The sequence below is a fragment of the Chiloscyllium punctatum genome, unplaced genomic scaffold (genome assembly GCF_047496795.1).
Source record: "Chiloscyllium punctatum isolate Juve2018m unplaced genomic scaffold, sChiPun1.3 scaffold_289, whole genome shotgun sequence".
Lineage (NCBI taxonomy): Eukaryota > Metazoa > Chordata > Chondrichthyes > Orectolobiformes > Hemiscylliidae > Chiloscyllium > Chiloscyllium punctatum.
Window position 1 is genome coordinate 55001 of NW_027310023.1, and position 15000 is coordinate 70000.

Sequence of the window (15000 nt, forward strand, 5' to 3'; positions counted from 1 at the left end):
CGACACTTAGAATATTTTCGACTTGGTATAAATCAGTAACCACTGACACTTAGAATTTTTTCGGGTCGGTACAAATCAGTAACCACTGACACTTAGAATATTTTCGGGTTGGTATAAATCAGTAACCACCGACACTTAGAATATTTTCGAGTTGGTATAAATCAGTAACCACTGACACTTAGAATATTTTCGGGTTGGTATAAATCAGTAACCACCGACACTTAGAATATTTTCGGGTTGGTACAAATCAGTAACCACTGACACTTAGAATATTTTCGAGTTGGTATAAATCAGTAACCACTGACACTTAGAATTTTTTCGAGTTGGTATAAATCAGTAACCACTGACACTTAGAATATTTTCGGGTTGGTATAAATCAGTAACCACCGACACTTAGAATATTTTCGGGTTGGTATAAATCAGTAACCACTGACACTTAGAATTTTTTCGGGTCGGTACAAATCAGTAACCACTGACACTTAGAATATTTTCGGGTTGGTATAAATCAGTAACCACCGACACTTAGAATATTTTCGAGTTGGTATAAATCAGTAACCACTGACACTTAGAATTTTTTCGAGTTGGTATAAATCAGTAACCACTGACACTTAGAATATTTTCGGGTTGGTATAAATCAGTAACCACCGACACTTAGAATATTTTCGAGTTGGTATAAATCAGTAACCACTGACACTTAGAATTTTTTCGAGTTGGTATAAATCAGTAACCACTGACACTTAGAATATTTTCGGGTTGGTATAAATCAGTAACCACCGACACTTAGAATATTTTCGAGTTGGTATAAATCAGTAACCACCGACACTTAGAATTTTTTCGAGTTGGTATAAATCAGTAACCACTGACACTTAGAATTTTTTCGGGTTGGTATAAATCAGTAACCACCGACACTTAGAATATTTTCGAGTTGGTATAAATCAGTAACCACTGACACTTAGAATTTTTTCGGGTCGGTATAAATCAGTAACCACTGACACTTAGAATTTTTTCGAGTTGGTATAAATCAGTAACCACTGACACTTAGAATATTTTCGGGTTGGTATAAATCAGTAACCACTGACACTTAGAATTTTTTCGACTTGGTATAAATCAGTAACCACTGACACTTAGAATTTTTTCGGGTTGGTATAAATCAGTAACCACTGACACTTAGAATATTTTCGGGTCGGTACAAATCAGTAACCACTGACACTTAGAATATTTTCGGGTTGGTATAAATCAGTAACCACTGACACTTAGAATTTTTTCGAGTTGGTATAAATCAGTAACCACTGACACTTAGAATTTTTTCGGGTTGGTATAAATCAGTAACCACCGACACTTAGAATATTTTCGGGTTGGTATAAATCAGTAACCACCGACACTTAGAATTTTTTCGGCTCAGTAGAAATCAGTAACCAAGCGCATTTTTGAATTGGTTACTGATTTCTCCGTTCGAGTTGCGGCTGCGGTTGGCTTCAAATAGTGGTGGGGGCTTAATTATCGCCGAGGGGAGCATGTCCCGGTGGTGTGGCCGAGGATGGAGTGCCTTTTGAAGGGGGTGTTTCTGAATTTGGACCCTTTTTGAGTTGCATGGCCGGATGGGTGTGGTTTTGAAGGGTGTGTCTGTCTGGAGTGGCACCGGCGTTGGTGTGAGGCTGAGGGTGGGCGTTCGGTTCCTGGTTAGGGATAGGGAAAGGGTGAGACTTAGCTTTAGTGCTCGTGCCCCCGATTTTGGTAATGTTTGACGTCAATTTTCCAAGGAGGCGAATGCAAGGCTTCAGAGGGACTTTGAGTGTTCGGGGGCGGGGTAGCTCAGCCGGATTTGCCCCGGCGGTTCTGCGGACGGTGTTGACTTCGAGGGCGGACCGGCCCCCGTGTTCAGTCCGAATATCGTGCATTGTTAACGGCGGGAAGTGTTCCAAAAGGGAATGGGATTGAATGTGACTGCTGAAGCCGACTTTGAGACCTGTAACGCGGGTAGCTCAGCCGGATTTGACCCGGCGGTTCTGGCGACGGTCTCGCCTTCGAGGGGGGAGCGCCCCGCGTGTTCAGGCCGAATTTTGTGCATTTCCATCGGCGGGAAGAGGTCCAAACGGGAATGGGATTGAATGTGACTGCTGAAGCCGACATTGAGACCTCTAACGCGGGTAGCTCGGCAGGATTTGACCCGGCGGTTCTGCCGAAGGTCTCACCTTCGAGGGGGGAGCGTCCCGCGTGTTCAGGCCGAATATCGTGCATTGTTAACGGCGGGAAGTGTTCCAAAAGGGAATGGGATTGAATGTGACTGCTGAAGCCGACATTGAGACCTCTAACGCGGGTAGCTCGGCCGGATTTGACCCGGCGGTTCTGGCGACGGTCTCGCCTTCGAGGGGGGAGCGTCCCGCGTGTTCAGGCCGAATTTTGTGCATTTCCATCGGCGGGAAGAGGTCCAAACGGGAATGGGATTGAATGTGACTGCTGAAGCCGACATTGAGACCTCTAACGCGGGTAGCTCGGCCGGATTTGACCCGGCGGTTCTGCCGAAGGTCTCACCTTCGAGGGGGGAGCCTCCCGCGTGTTCAGGCCGAATTTTGTGCATTTCCATCGGCGGGAAGAGGTCCAAACGGGAATGGGATTGAATGTGACTGCTGAAGCCGACATTGAGACCTCTAACGCGGGTAGCTCGGCCGGATTTGACCCGGCGGTTCTGCCGAAGGTCTCACCTTCGAGGGGGGAGCGCCCACCGTGTACAGGCCGATTTTCATGCATTTCCAACCGTGGGAAGGGGTCCGAAAGGGGATGGGGGTGAACGTGACTGCTCAACCCGACTTTGAGACCTGTAACGCGGGTAGCTCAGCCGGATTTGACCCGGCGGTTCTGGCGACGGTCTCGCCTTCGAGGGGGGAGCGTCCCGCGTGTTCAGGCCGAATTTTGTGCATTTCCATCGGCGGGAAGAGGTCCAAACGGGAATGGGATTGAATGTGACTGCTGAAGCCGACATTGAGACCTCTAACGCGGGTAGCTCGGCAGGATTTGACCCGGCGGTTCTGCCGAAGGTCTCACCTTCGAGGGGGGAGCGCCCACCGTGTACAGGCCGATTTTCATGCATTTCCAACCGTGGGAAGGGGGCCGAAAGGGGATGGGGGTGAATGTGACTGCTCAACCCGACTTTGAGGCATCTAACCCGGGTAGCTCAGCCGGGTTTGACCCGGCGGTTCTGCCGACGGCCTCGCCTTCGAGGGGGGAGCGTCCCCCGTGTACAGGCCGATTTTCATGCATTTCGAACCGTGGGAAGTGGCCCAAAAGGGGATGGGAGTGAATGTGACTGCTCAACCCGACTTTGGCGCTTCCGAGCCGGGTAGCTCAGCCGGGTTTGACCCGGCGGTTCTGCCGACGGTCTCGTCTTCGAGGCGGGTGCCTCCCCCGTGTACAGGCCGATTTTCATGCATTTCGTACCGTGGGAAGTGGTCCAAAAGGGAATGGGGGTGGACGTGACTGCTCATACCGACATCGAGACTTGTAAGCCGTGTAGCTCGGCCGGGTTTGATCCGGCGGGTCTGCCGACGGTCTCGTCTTCGAGAGGGGGGCCTCCCCCGTGTACAGGCCGATTTTCGTGCATTTCCAACGGTGGGAAGAGGTTCAAAAGGGGATGGGGGTGAATGTGACTGCTCAACCCGACTCTGAGGCTTCTAACCCGGGTAGCCCGGCCGGGTTTGACCCGGCGGTTCTGCCGTCGGTCTCGCCTTCGAGGGCGGAGCCTCCCCCGTGTACAGGCCGATTTTCGTGCATTTCAAACCGTGGGAAGCGGTCCAAAAGGGGATGGGAGTGAATGTGACTGCTCATACCGACCTTGGCGCTTCCGACCCGGGTAGCTCAGCCGGGTTTGACCCGGCGGTTCTGCCGACGGTCTCGTCTTCGAGGCGGGTGCCTCCCCCGTGTACAGGCCGATTTTCATGCATTTCGTACCGTGGGAAGTGGTCCAAAAGGGAATGGGGGTGAATGTGACTGCTCAACCCGACTCTGAGGCTTCTAACCCGGGTAGCTCGGCCGGGTTTGACCCGGCGGTTCTGCCGTCGGTCTCGCCTTCGAGAGGGGCGCCTCCCCCGTGTACAGGCCGATTTTCGTGCATTTCCAACGGTGGGAAGAGGTTCAAAAGGGGATGGGGGTGAATGTGACTGCTCAACCCGACTCTGAGGCTTCTAACCCGGGTAGCCCGGCCGGGTTTGACCCGGCGGTTCTGCCGTCGGTCTCGCCTTCGAGGGCGGAGCCTCCCCCGTGTACAGGCCGATTTTCGTGCATTTCAAACCGTGGGAAGCGGTCCAAAAGGGGATGGGAGTGAATGTGACTGCTCATACCGACCTTGGCGCTTCCGACCCGGGTAGCTCAGCCGGGTTTGACCCGGCGGTTCTGCCGACGGTCTCGCCTTCGAGGGGGGAGCGTCCCCCGTGTTCAGGCCGAATTTTGTGCATTTCGAACCGTGGGAAGTTGCCCAAAAGTCGATGGGAGTGAATGTGACTGCTCAACCCGACTTTGGCGCTTCCGAGCCGGGTAGCTCAGCCGGGTTTGACCCGGCGGTTCTGCCGACGGTCTCGTCTTCGAGGCGGGTGCCTCCCCCGTGTACAGGCCGATTTTCATGCATTTCGTACCGTGGGAAGTGGTCCAAAAGGGAATAGGGGTGGACGTGACTGCTCATACCGACATTGAGACTTGTAAGCCGTGTAGCTCGGCCGGGTTTGATCCGGCGGGTCTGCCGACGGTCTCGTCTTCGAGGCGGGTGCCTCCCCCGTGTACAGGCCGATTTTCGTGCATTTCGAACCGTGGGAAGTGGTCCAAAAGGGGATGGGGGTGGACGTGACTGCTCAACCCGACTTTGAGGCTTCTAACCCGGGTAGCTCGGCCGGGTTTGACCCGTCGATTCTGCCGATGGTCTCGTTTTGGAGGGGGGAGCCTCCCCCGTGTTCAGTCCGATTTTCGTGCATTTCGAACCGTGGGAAGTGGCCCAAAAGGGGATGGGAGTGAATGTGACTGCTCATACCGACTTTGGCGCTTCCGAGCCTGGTAGCTCAGCCGGGTTTGATCCGGCGGTTCTGCCGACGGTCTCGTCTTCGAGGCGGCTCCCTCCCCCGTGTACAGGCCGATTTTCATGCATTTGCAACGGTGGGAAGTTGCCCAAAAGGGGATGGGAGTGAATGTGACTGCTCAACCCGACTTTGGCGCTTCCGAGCCTGGTAGCTCAGCCGGGTTTGAACCGGCGGTTCTGCCGACGGTCTCGTCTTCGAGGCGGCTCCCTCCCCCGTGTACAGGCCGATTTTCGTGCATTTCGAACCGTGGGAAGTGGTCCAAAAGGGAATGGGGGTGGACGTGACTGCTCAACCCGACTCTGAGGCTTCTAACCCGGGTAGCTCGGCCGGGTTTGATCCGGCGGTTCTGCCGACGGTCTCGTCTTCGAGGCCGGTGCCTCCCCCGTGTACAGGCCGATTTTCGTGCATTTCCAACGGTGGGAAGTGGTCCAAAAGGGAATGGGGGTGGACGTGTCTGCTCATACCGACTTTGAGACTTGTAAGCCGGGTAGCTCAGCCGGGTTTGTTCCGGCGGTTCTGCCGACGGTCTCGTCATCGAGGGGGGAGCCTCCCCCGTGTCCAGGCCGATTTTCATGCATTTCCAACCGTGGGAAGTGGTCCAAAAGGGAATGGGGGTGAATGTGACTGCTCATACCGACTTTGAGACTTTTAAGCCGGGTAGCTCAGCCGGGTTTGACCCGGCGGTTCTGCCGACGGTCTCGCCTTCGAGGGGGGAGCGTCCCCCGTGTTCAGGCCGAATTTTGTGCATTTCGAACCGTGGGAAGTTGCCCAAAAGTCGATGGGAGTGAATGTGACTGCTCAACCCGACTTTGAGACTTGTAAGCCGGGTAGCTCAGCCGGGTTTGACCCGGCGGTTCTGCCGACGGTCTCGTCTTCGAGGCGGGTGCCTCCCCCGTGTACAGGCCGATTTTCATGCATTTCGTACCGTGGGAAGCGGTCCAAAAGGGGATGGGAGTGAACGTGACTGCTCATACCGACTTTGGCGCTTCCGAGCCGGGTAGCTCAGCCGGGTTTGACCCGGCGGGTCTGCCGACGGTCTCGCCTTCGAGGGGGGAGCGTCCCCCGTGTTCAGGCCGAATCTTGTGCATTTCGAACCGTGGGAAGTTGCCCAAAAGTCGATGGGAGTGAATGTGACTGCTCAACCCGACTTTGAGACTTGTAAGCCGGGTAGCTCAGCCGGGTTTGACCCGGCGGTTCTGCCGACGGTCTCGTCTTCGAGGCCGGTGCCTCCCCCGTGTACAGGCCGATTTTCGTGCATTTCCAACGGTGGGAAGTGGTCCAAAAGGGAATGGGGGTGGACGTGTCTGCTCATACCGACTTTGAGACTTGTAAGCCGGGTAGCTCAGCCGGGTTTGTTCCGGCGGTTCTGCCGACGGTCTCGTCATCGAGGGGGGAGCCTCCCCCGTGTCCAGGCCGATTTTCATGCATTTCCAACCGTGGGAAGTGGTCCAAAAGGGAATGGGGGTGAATGTGACTGCTCATACCGACTTTGAGACTTTTAAGCCGGGTAGCTCAGCCGGGTTTGACCCGGCGGTTCTGCCGACGGTCTCGCCTTCGAGGGGGGAGCGTCCCCCGTGTTCAGGCCGAATTTTGTGCATTTCGAACCGTGGGAAGTTGCCCAAAAGTCGATGGGAGTGAATGTGACTGCTCAACCCGACTTTGAGACTTGTAAGCCGGGTAGCTCAGCCGGGTTTGACCCGGCGGTTCTGCCGACGGTCTCGTCTTCGAGGCGGGTGCCTCCCCCGTGTACAGGCCGATTTTCATGCATTTCGTACCGTGGGAAGCGGTCCAAAAGGGGATGGGAGTGAACGTGACTGCTCATACCGACTTTGGCGCTTCCGAGCCGGGTAGCTCAGCCGGGTTTGACCCGGCGGGTCTGCCGACGGTCTCGCCTTCGAGGGGGGAGCGTCCCCCGTGTTCAGGCCGAATCTTGTGCATTTCGAACCGTGGGAAGTTGCCCAAAAGTCGATGGGAGTGAATGTGACTGCTCAACCCGACTTTGAGACTTGTAAGCCGGGTAGCTCAGCCGGGTTTGACCCGGCGGTTCTGCCGACGGTCTCGTCTTCGAGGCCGGTGCCTCCCCCGTGTACAGGCCGATTTTCGTGCATTTCCAACGGTGGGAAGTGGTCCAAAAGGGAATGGGGGTGGACGTGTCTGCTCATACCGACTTTGAGACTTGTAAGCCGGGTAGCTCAGCCGGGTTTGTTCCGGCGGTTCTGCCGACGGTCTCGTCATCGAGGGGGGAGCCTCCCCCGTGTCCAGGCCGATTTTCATGCATTTCCAACCGTGGGAAGTGGTCCAAAAGGGAATGGGGGTGAATGTGACTGCTCATACCGACTTTGAGACTTTTAAGCCGGGTAGCTCGGCCGGGTTTGACCCGGCGGTTCTGCCGACGGTCTCGTCTTCGAGGCGGGTGCCTCCCCCGTGTACAGGCCGATTTTCGTGCATTTCGAACCGTGGGAAGTGGTCTAAAAGTCGATGGGAGTGAACGTGACTGCTCAACCCGACTTTGAGACTTGTAAGCCGGGTAGCTCAGCCAGGTTTGACCCGGCGGTTCTGCCGACGGTCTCGCCTTCGAGGGCGGACCCTCCCCCGTGTACAGGCCGGTTTTCGTGCATTTCGAACCGTGGGAAGTGATCCAAAAGGGAATGGGGGTGAACGTGACTGCCCAACCCGGCTTTGAGACTTGTAAGCCGGGTAGCTCAGCCGGGTTGGACCCGGCGGTTCTGCCGACGGTCTCGACTTCGAGGCGGGTGCCTCCCCCGTGTACAGGCCGATTTTCATGCATTTGCAACGGTGGGAAGTTGCCCAAAAGTCGATGGGAGTGAATGTGACTGCTCAACCCGACTTCGAGACTTGTAAGCCGGGTAGCTCAGCCGGGTTTGACCCGGCGGTTCTGCCGACGGTCTCGCCTTCGAGGGGGGAGCCTCCCCCGTGTACAGGCCGATTTTCGTGCATTTCCAACGGTGGGAACAGGTTCAAAAGGGGATGGGAGTGATTGTGACTGCTCAACCCGACTCTAGGGCTTCTAACCCGGGTAGCCCGGCCGGGTTTGACCCGGCGGTTCTGCCGACGGTCTCGTCTTCGAGGCGGGTGCCTCCCCCGTATACAGGCCGATTTTCATGCATTTCGAACCGTGGGAAGTGGTCCAAAAGGGAATGGGGGTGGACGTGTCTGCTCATACCGACTTTGAGACTTGTAAGCCGGGTAGCTCAGCCGGGTTTGATCCGGCGGTTCTGCCGACGGTCTCGCCTTCGAGGGGGGAGCCTCCCCCGTGTTCAGTCCGATTTCCATGCATTTCCAACCGTGGGAAGTTGCCCAAAAGGGGATGGGAGTGAATGTGACTGCTCAACCCGACTTTGGCGCTTCCGAGCCGGGTAGCTCAGCCGGGTTTGACCCGGCGGTTCTGCCGACGGTCTCGTCTTCGAGGCGGGTGCCTCCCCCGTATACAGGCCGATTTTCATGCATTTCGAACCGTGGGAAGTGGTCCAAAAGGGAATGGGGGTGGACGTGTCTGCTCATACCGACTTTGAGACTTGTAAGCCGGGTAGCTCAGCCGGGTTTGATCCGGCGGTTCTGCCGACGGTCTCGCCTTCGAGGGGGGAGCCTCCCCCGTGTTCAGTCCGATTTCCATGCATTTCCAACCGTGGGAAGTTGCCCAAAAGGGGATGGGAGTGAATGTGACTGCTCAACCCGACTTTGGCGCTTCCGAGCCGGGTAGCTCAGCCGGGTTTGACCCGGCGGTTCTGCCGACGGTCTCGTCTTCGAGGCGGGTGCCTCCCCCGTGTACAGGCCGATTTTCATGCATTTGGAACCGTGGGAAGTGGTCCAAAAGGGAATGGGGGTGGACGTGACTGCTCATACCGACTTTGAGACTTGTAAGCCGGGTAGCTCAGCCGGGTTTGACCCGGCGGTTCTGCCGACGGTCTCGCCTTCGAGGGGGGAGCCTCCCCCGTGTTCAGTCCGATTTTCGTGCATTTCCCACGGTGGGAAATGGTATCTTTCATTACGGGGACAAGGGTCTGAAGCGGTGAAGTCAGTAACCGGCATAGTTAAGGAAAGGGTTCGAATTTTCTCAACAGTACGAAAAAAGTGAGCAGGGAAGCTAGAGAAGGTGTCAGTGAGTCCCAAACGAGTGAACCGCAAAACTTAGGGAAATGCCCGAAAGCGTTTTAAAGGGTGAAATCGGGAACGAGGAAATGATCGGAAAGTGCCTGAAAGTGCTAAATGAGTAAACAGAAAAACGAAGAAAAATGTTTGAAAAGAAGAAGTGAGTAACCAGGAAAACTTAGAAAAATGTTCAAAACGAAGAAATCAGTAACCAGGAAAACTTAGAAAAATGATCAAAAAGAAGAAATGAGTAACCAGGAAAACTTAGAAAAATGTTTAAAAAGAAGAAATCAGTAACCAGGAAAACTTAGGAAAATGTTTAAAAAGAAGAAATCAGTAACCAGAAAAACTGCGAAAAATGTTTAAAAAGAAGAAATGAGTAACCAGAAAAACTTAGAAAAATGTTTAAAAAGAAGAAATCAGTAACCAGGAAAACTTAGAAAAATGTTTAAAAAGAAGAAATCAGTAACCAGGAAAACTTAGAAAAATGTTATAAAAGAAGAAGTGAGTAACCAGAAAAACTTAGAAAAATGTTTAAAAAGAAGAAATCAGTAACCAGAAAAACTGCGAAAAATGTTTAAAAAGAAGAAATCAGTAACCAGACAAACTGCGAAAAATGTTTAAAAAGAAGAAATCAGTAACCAGAAAAACTTAGAAAAATGTTTAAAAAGAAGAAATCAGTAACCAGACAAACTGCGAAAAATGTTTAAAAAGAAGAAGTGAGTAACCAGAAAAACTTAGAAAAATGTTTAAAAAGAAGAAATCAGTAACCAGAAAAACTTAGAAAAATGTTTAAAAAGAAGAAATCAGTAACCAGAAAAACTGCGAAAAATGTTTAAAAAGAAGAAATCAGTAACCAGACAAACTGCGAAAAATGTTTAAAAAGAAGAAATCAGTAACCAGGAAAACTTAGAAAAATGTTTAAAAAGAAGAAGTGAGTAACCAGAAAAACTTAGAAAAATGTTTAAAAAGAAGAAATCAGTAACCAGAAAAACTTAGAAAAATGTTTAAAAAGAAGAAATCAGTAACCAGAAAAACTGCGAAAAATGTTTAAAAAGAAGAAATCAGTAACCAGAAAAACTTAGAAAAATGTTTAAAAAGAAGAAGTGAGTAACCAGAAAAACTTAGAAAAATGTTTAAAAAGAAGAAATCAGTAACCAGAAAAACGGCGAAAAATGTTTAAAAAGAAGAAATCAGTAACCAGACAAACTGCGAAAAATGTTTAAAAAGAAGAAATCAGTAACCAGAAAAACTTAGAAAAATGTTTCAAAAGAAGAAGTGAGTAACCAGAAAAACTTAGAAAAATGTTTAAAAAGAAGAAGTGAGTAACCAGAAAAACTTAGAAAAATGTTTAAAAAGAAGAAATCAGTAACCAGAAAAACTTAGAAAAATGTTTAAAAAGAAGAAATCAGTAACCAGAAAAACTTAGAAAAATGTTTAAAAAGAAGAAATCAGTAACCAGAAAAACTGCGAAAAATGTTTAAAAAGAAGAAATCAGTAACCAGACAAACTGCGAAAAATGTTTAAAAAGAAGAAATCAGTAACCAGGAAAACTTAGAAAAATGTTTAAAAAGAAGAAGTGAGTAACCAGAAAAACTTAGAAAAATGTTTAAAAAGAAGAAATCAGTAACCAGAAAAACTTAGAAAAATGTTTAAAAAGAAGAAATCAGTAACCAGAAAAACTGCGAAAAATGTTTAAAAAGAAGAAATCAGTAACCAGGAAAACTTAGAAAAATGTTTAAAAAGAAGAAGTGAGTAACCAGAAAAACTTAGAAAAATGTTTAAAAAGAAGAAATCAGTAACCAGAAAAACTTAGAAAAATGTTTAAAAAGAAGAAATCAGTAACCAGAAAAACTGCGAAAAATGTTTAAAAAGAAGAAATCAGTAACCAGAAAAACTTAGAAAAATGTTTAAAAAGAAGAAATCAGTAACCAGAAAAACGGCGAAAAATGTTTAAAAAGAAGAAATCAGTAACCAGACAAACTGCGAAAAATGTTTAAAAAGAAGAAGTCAGTAACCAGAAAAACTTAGAAAAATGTTTAAAAAGAAGAAATGAGTAACCAGAAAAACTTAGAAAAATGTTTAAAAAGAAGAAATCAGTAACCAGAAAAACTTAGAAAAATGTTTAAAAAGAAGAAGTGAGTAACCAGGAAAACTTAGAAAAATGTTTAAAAAGAAGAAATGAGTAACCAGAAAAACTTAGAAAAATGTTTAAAAAGAAGAAATCAGTAACCAGAAAAACTTAGAAAAATGTTTAAAAAGAAGAAATGAGTAACCAGAAAAACTTAGAAAAATGTTTAAAAAGAAGAAATCAGTAACCAGAAAAACGGCGAAAAATGTTTAAAAAGAAGAAATCAGTAACCAGAAAAACTTAGAAAAATGTTTAAAAAGAAGAAGTGAGTAACCAGAAAAACTTAGAAAAATGTTTAAAAAGAAGAAATCAGTAACCAGAAAAACTTAGAAAAATGTTTAAAAAGAAGAAATCAGTAACCAGAAAAACTTAGAAAAATGTTTAAAAAGAAGAAATGAGTAACCAGAAAAACTTAGAAAAATGTTTAAAAAGAAGAAATCAGTAACCAGAAAAACGGCGAAAAATGTTTAAAAAGAAGAAATCAGTAACCAGAAAAACGGCGAAAAATGTTTAAAAAGAAGAAATCAGTAACCAGACAAACTGCGAAAAATGTTTAAAAAGAAGAAATCAGTAACCAGAAAAACTTAGAAAAATGTTTAAAAAGAAGAAATCAGTAACCAGGAAAACTTGGAAAAAAACACTTAGAAAAATTTTCAGCAAAGTGTGAAAAATATTCTAAGTGTCAGCGGAGGAAAATGCTGCAGCATCGGGAAAGATTCGCAAACTTACACCGAACATGTGCTCCGAAGTGCCGGAGGAATTGGGTGAATTGAGCCCGGCAAATGGCCAGCTGTCGTTTTGTGCCTGCAGCCCGAAAACTTTAACTTTGTCTGTCGCGGAAGTCCGGACCGAGAAAAATCCAAACGGTTTTGACCGGACCGAGTTCCAGACCGATGCAGTCAAATTTGGAATTCAGACCCATTCAGTGCCACTTGTAGTTTTTCCGCAGTGAGGTTGGCGGGGTACCCGGAGATATATGGGAACACGATTTTTAGAACAAAATGGCGGCGCGGGACCGTTCTGAAAGGCATCCGAAAAACGGTTCCACGGGCATAGCACTTTAATGACAGGTATGAGTGCATGCCGGAGAGCTCTTGGAAGTCGAATTTTTGACACTTTGTCAATTTTTTGACAGATTTGACAAACTCTTTCTGTCTGTTCTAAGAGTCAGTCAGAGACTTGTGCGGCGGTCTTTTGACACTATTGGAGGGCGGGCAAACCCCACGTTGACTCCGGCCGTCCCTCCACAGGCGCTCGTGTCCAAAATGAAGGCGAGAGACGCGAGTGGCCTGGTTCCCTTGGGTGTTGCCAAGAAGGCTGCGGGCTGACCGTTGCCTGAGCACTCCCTAAAGCCTCTTGTGATGAGAGCAGACCTCGCCTGCCGCACGACCGGCTCTGGGAGTCGTTGGGCCGCTATTTGTGAATAGTCTGGTCCTCCTCTGCCACCCGGACAAGCGCGATGGCTCTGCCGCCCTGCGGTGCTCGTCACCCAGGTTTGGGGAACACGATACTCGTAACAAAAATAAAAGGCGGCTCGGGACCTGCAGGCGAAAGGGGTCCCGTGGTGCTAAGCACGTCGACTTCGGGTCTCGGTGCAAGCCGGAGAGCTCACGGAAGTCTAAAGTTTTCGGCACGTGGTCGAATCTTTTCAAAGGCTTACCCGGCTCTTTCCGTCCATTCTGAGAGTAAGTCAGAGGCCGGTGCGGAGGTCTCTTGACAATCGGAGGGGGTGGTGGCCCTCCGCAGGCGCTCGTGTCGAAAATGAAGGCGAGAGACGCGAGTGGCCTGGTTCCCCTGGGTGTTGCCAGGAAGGCTGCGGGCTGACCCTTGCCTGAGCACTCCCTAAAGCCTCTTGTGATGAGAGCAGACCTCGCGCGCCGCACGACCGGCTCTGGGAGTCGTTGGGCCGCTATCTGTGAATAGTCTGGTCCTCCTCTGCCACCCGGCCAAGTGCGATGGCTCTGCCGCCCTGCGGTGCTCGTCACGCAGGTATGGGGCACACGATGCTCGTAACAGCAAATAAAGGCGGCTCGGGACCTGCAGGCGAAAGGGGTCCCGTGGTGCTTAGCACGTCGACTTCGGGTCTCGGTGCAAGCCGGAGAGCTCACGGAAGTCTAAAGTTTTCGGCACGTGGTCGAATCTTTTGAAAGGCTTACCCGGCTCTTTCCGTCCATTCTGAGAGTCAGTCAGAGGCCGGTGCGGCGGTCTATTGACGACCGGAGGCTCCCATGGGTGTTGCGATGAGGGTGGAGGGCACAGAACCTTGCCTTAGCACTCCCTAATAAAGCCTCTTGTGAAGAGAGCAGACCTCGCGCGCCGCACGACCGGCTCTGGGAGTCGTTGGGCCGCTATCTGTGAATAGTCTGGTCCTCCTCTGCCACCCGGCCAAGTGCGATGGCTCTGCCGCCCTGCGGTGCTCGTCACGCAGGTATGGGGCACACGATGCTCGTAACAGCAAATAAAGGCGGCTCGGGACCTGCAGGCGAAAGGGGTCCCGTGGTGCTTAGCACGTCGACTTCGGGTCTCGGTGCAAGCCGGAGAGCTCACGGAAGTCTAAAGTTTTCGGCACGTGGTCGAATCTTTTGAAAGGCTTACCCGGCTCTTTCCGTCCATTCTGAGAGTCAGTCAGAGGCCGGTGCGGCGGTCTATTGACGACCGGAGGCTCCCATGGGTGTTGCGATGAGGGTGGAGGGCACAGAACCTTGCCTTAGCACTCCCTAATAAAGCCTCTTGTGAAGAGAGCAGACCTCGCGCGCCGCACGACCGGCTCTGGGAGTCGTTGGGCCGCTATCTGTGAATAGTCTGGTCCTCCTCTGCCACCCGGCCAAGTGCGATGGCTCTGCCGCCCTGCGGTGCTCGTCACGCAGGTATGGGGCACACGATGCTCGTAACAGCAAATAAAGGCGGCTCGGGACCTGCAGGCGAAAGGGGTCCCGTGGTGCTTCGCACGTCGACTTCGGGTCTCGGTGCAAGCCGGAGAGCTCACGGAAGTCTAAAGTTTTCGGCACGTGGTCGAATCTTTTGAAAGGCTTACCCGGCTCTTTCCGTCCATTCTGAGAGTCAGTCAGAGGCCGGTGCGGCGGTCTATTGACGACCGGAGGCTCCCATGGGTGTTGCGATGAGGGTGGAGGGCACAGAACCTTGCCTTAGCACTCCCTAATAAAGCCTCTTGTGAAGAGAGCAGACCTCGCGCGCCGCACGACCGGCTCTGGGAGTCGTTGGGCCGCTATCTGTGAATAGTCGGGTCCTCCTCTGCCACCCGGCCAAGTGCGATGGCTCTGCCGCCCTGCGGTGCTTGTCACGCAGGTATGGGGCACACGATGCTCGTAACAGCAAATAAAGGCGGCTCGGGACCTGCAGGCGAAAGGGGTCCCGTGGTGCTTAGCACGTCGACTTCGGGTCTCGGTGCAAGCCGGAGAGCTCACGGAAGTCTAAAGTTTTCGGCACGTGGTCGAATCTTTTGAAAGGCTTACCCGGCTCTTTCCGTCCATTCTGAGAGTCAGTCAGAGGCCGGTGCGGCGGTCTATTGACGACCGGAGGCTCCCATGGGTGTTGCGATGAGGGTGGAGGGCACAGAACCTTGCCTTAGCACTCCCTAATAAAGCCTCTTGTGAAGAGAGCAGACCTCGCGCGCCGCACGACCGGCTCTGGGAGTCGTTGGGCCGCTATCTGTGAATAGTCTGGTCCTCCTCTGCCACC